The sequence below is a fragment of the Barbus barbus genome (genome assembly GCF_936440315.1).
Source record: "Barbus barbus genome assembly, chromosome: 31".
Taxonomy (NCBI): Eukaryota; Metazoa; Chordata; class Actinopteri; order Cypriniformes; family Cyprinidae; genus Barbus; species Barbus barbus.
In genome coordinates this window covers 2,646,105-2,650,677 of record NC_136759.1, presented here as the reverse complement: position 1 = coordinate 2,650,677, position 4,573 = coordinate 2,646,105, and the positions used below count along the sequence as shown (strand labels likewise).

At 34.6% G+C, this 4,573-nt stretch overlaps 1 protein-coding gene across 1 annotated transcript in view; it reads left to right on the top strand.

The window, feature by feature from the left end:
* Positions 1-4,573, top strand: part of LOC306851007 (claudin-19-like) — a 564,676-nt gene that overhangs the window by 257,081 nt on the left and 303,022 nt on the right. The window lies entirely within an intron of this gene.

Genomic DNA, 4,573 nt, shown 5'->3' with positions numbered 1-4,573 from the left:
GTCTTGGGTTTGTTTGTCTTCTTTGATAGAATAGAATTTATGCTAGAATATACGTTTCTTAAACATTAACTTCTTTAAAACTATATTGCAATTTTTAAGTTTTATTAATTTAGTTGTTTTTCCTCATTTTTCATTTTATCTTTTAATGTCTATATAATTTGTTTTTATTTAGTTTTATGTTAGTACTTCAACTTTAAATGAAAGTGAAATAAAATAAGATTGTTTTTTTATATTATTTTAATCCAGTTAATGTTTATTAGATATTTTAAGTATTGCTTTTGTTTTTAATTTTAGTAAACGATAATGAGCCTGAATCTGACGTCGAAAAACTATTTTACTTGAAAATTACAAAAACTATTTTACTTGGGAAAAATACACACACACACACAGACACACACACACACACACAGACACACACACACACACACACACTGACACACACACTGACACACAGACACACACACACAAACACACACAGACAGACACACACACTGACACACACAGACACACACACTGACACACACAGACACACACTGACACACACACACACACACACACACACTGACACACAGACACACACACACACACACACACACAGACACACACACTGACACACACAGACACACACACACACACACACACACACACACACTGACACACACAGACACACACACTGACACACACAGACACACACACTGACACACACACACACACACACACACACACTGACACACACAGACACACACACTGACACACACACACACACACACACACACACACACTGACACACAGACACACACACACACACACACACACACACACAGACACACACAGACACACACACAGACACACACACTGACACACACAGACACACACACTGACACACACACACACACACACACACTGACACACTGACACACACACACAGACACACACACTGACACACACAGACACACACACTGACACACACACACACACACACACAAAATGAAAATGAAAACATTCAAATATTCAAAATATTCTATAAAACTATAATACTACGGAGCACCAAGAGTGCCACTTAAAAATAAAATGAAGACTCAATTTATTGATTTAATAATTCAAACATAAAAATGTAAAAAACATAAAAATAAAACAAATAAATCACTTTTAAATGGACAAATTAATAGACATATTTAAAGATGTTTAATTCAAGTTTTTAAATTGAGTTTAATAAAACAAATTTAAAAAGTCATTTTTTAATGTATAAATAGACAAATTTAAAACGGTTTATTTAATTCAACAACGTAGATTAATAAAACAATAAAAAGTGCATTAATAAATCTTTTTAAATGCAAATTTGTAAACGATTTTTAAAAATGCATTTGGCAAACACTTTTCTCTATTTGTCAAATGCTTTTCTTGATCCGTTCGTCAATCGAGTTAAAAAATGCCATTGGACAGTACAATCAACTTCCGCCTCGATTTGAAGAGCCAACCCCTCTCTTGCTTGTAAATGTAGCATGCGATTAAAGCTATACGTCATTACAGCAGGAGTAAGAAGAAGACGTCAGGGCAATCTAAACGTGTTTGGAGAGGGATTGTAGGTGATTGGTTAGTTGTAGTTGATTTCTGCGATAGAAAGTCTCCTCTCATTGGCATCTCCAGCAGCACGGACTTTCTTCGCTGGCCAATTACATAACTCGATGTAATACTTTTTTATTTTAAAAACTACATTTCAACAAAATAACATTATATACCACAACACTGTCATTTGCAAGCATTTATCATAAAGTTTGTTATTAAAGTTAGTCATATTTAAAACATGTCTATTAATTTGTCCATTTAAAAGTGATTTATATACATTTTTATGTTTGAATTATTAAATCAATGAATTGATTTACGTGGTCCTCCATATAATACGACCTGAAATACTAAAACAGTCTCCTCTACACTTTCCCCATAGACTTCCATCACTGTAAACAGGTTTCTTTGCTTGTCTTTACAAACTGATATAAATTATTTTCAGTGGTAATAAACAGCATCTGATATGCTGATGTATTGAACTTTAAGGAATTCATCAGAACAAACTTGTGCATGTGCTAATGAGTATATAAGCATCGGATAAGGAATATTTCCACTGCGGCGTTTCTTTGGTCGCTGCAGACAGATGGAGAAAATGAGGTCAGGTGTGGGTGGATGTGAAAGTCCGGTGACCTCTGACCTCTGGAGGGAAGCAGCAGGGGTGGAGACTGTCACATCACGGTGCCACTCACACACACACTCTCTCACATTAAACTTTCATCTGAGACTCTACAGCAGGTCGCTTGCACAGTTCAGCCGTTTCATCCAGAGTGAAACTGTGAAAGTGTGTGTGCCGTGCGCTTTTAACCGGTTCACATCACTGTGTGTGTGAGCCAGAGCAAGTGTGCCTTAGATTTCATCAGCGTTGCATCAACGTTGAAAATCAGCAGCGATGGAGCGATAAAATGGCGAGAGGGGTGATGACACACTCACATCAGGCCCCGCGAGACACATTAAACACACACACCTGACAATCTGACACACATTTATGCTGAAGAATTCATTACAGTCACCATGAAACAGCTTTTTACTTCTGTATAGTGATGGAGTTCCAGGATGCAGAGTCCAGTTGTTGTTGGGGTTTTTAACTCATCTTGACTCATTATTTGATCGGACTGCCAAAAGTTCAGACATTACAATTTCAAATCGATGCCTTAAAAATGTAAAATAATCTTTTTTTTTTTCTGAGATCAAAACTAGAGGGTGTTAAAACATGCACATAATGAGGTCATGAACTCAGCATGAAATAAAATTCACCTTATTTTCTAAATATATTACCATTGTACATTTTATTATTTTAAAACCTGGCTTTAACTTACCAAAAATTGCTACTATTGTATATTACAAAATACCACAGTATTACCATCTGATACAATCACTTTACAAGTATTTTAAGTATTCACAAAAAACAACAACATGGTATTAGACTGAAAAAACAAAAAAATGTAATATTAATAAATAAAAGATAAACTATAGATAAAATATTAAAATATAAATGCCATGTAAAAAAAAAATTATTTTTTTCTACAGCTAAGTTTGTTCCTTTGTTAGAAAAAAAAAAAAATATATATATATAATTTTTAAAATATAAAATATTTAAAATATAAATAAAACTTTAAAGAACATTTGAATAGTCTGAAGAACGCTATAAAGGCCGTTTTGTACATTATTCAGCTATCACTTAAAAGTACCAGGTTTTGACTTTTTTTCATTTACCATGGAATCATCATGGTTTGTGCATTTACAATAGAAATACCTTTTTTCTTTAATCATGGAAATACCATATTTTTATGTTTGCCATGGAAATGACTATTTTCTTTACATTTACATTTATCATGGAAATATATATATTTTTTTTTACACTTTAGTGCAAAGAGCATAAAAATAATCTGAAGAACCTTTTTCCTCTATAAATTATTTTGTGTAATAAAGTTTCCCTGGGTATTAAAGGTTCTTCAAGCAATCATCAATGCCATAAAGTAAAATAAAGAACCTTTATTTGAGTAAATTTGCATATTGCTCACAATCGCACATGCTAAATAAATGATGGCATCCTCTGACAGCGAGACTTCTCCATCTTAAAACAGTCGTGCGATTACACAAGCAGAGACACACAGCATTAATCTAACTCGTCTTTCCATCTGTTTGTCTTTTTCTCCTCATTTCTTCATTTGACATCTCATTTCTCATTTTCTTTCCATCTGTGAACATTACATAAAGATCCTGCAGCTAAACATCCTCAGAATAATTCACTCTCAAACGACAGATCTGATCATCTTCTCACCGCCATGTCCTTCTGAACCTGTAGGAGTTTCTTTGAGGAACATGAAAGATGCTGAGCTTCACAATGAAAGAGAGCAGCGTGCACATTCTGCTCAACATCATCGTTTGTGCCATACGGGTTTGGAACGACATTCAGGTGAGTGAATGATGATTGCTCTGAACACACACTCAGTCTCTGTGGTGTATTTAAATCAGAGGAGCTGCGGGCGTCTGCTGACAGACAGCCATGAGAGAAATGAACTATGACAGGAAGAGGGAAATTAATGAAGAAAATCAATCAAAATCACCTCACACACACACACTCGGCCCGCAGGTCTGTGGTTTCCTAACACACGGCATTCCTCTGCTCTGTTTCCTGTTCCTGTTTTGCAGAACAGGAGACAGAGACCTGCGCTCAGAAAGAACACACACACACACACACACACGTTCAATTCCAGTCCAATTAGGAAATCACAAATGTATACAACTATCACTTACTACCAAAAAGTACCATGTTTTCAATTTACATTTACCACAGGACTATCATGTTTTTTATTTTATTACATTTATCATGAAAGTACTATGTTGTTTATTTTACATTTATCATTGTACTGCTATGCTTTTTAACATCTGCCATGGAACTACCACTTTTTTTCTAATACATTTACTTTGGAAGTACCATGTTTTTTGGGGGGTTTTTTTTACATTTATCATAGAAATACCAAATTGTTATATTTACCATGGACCT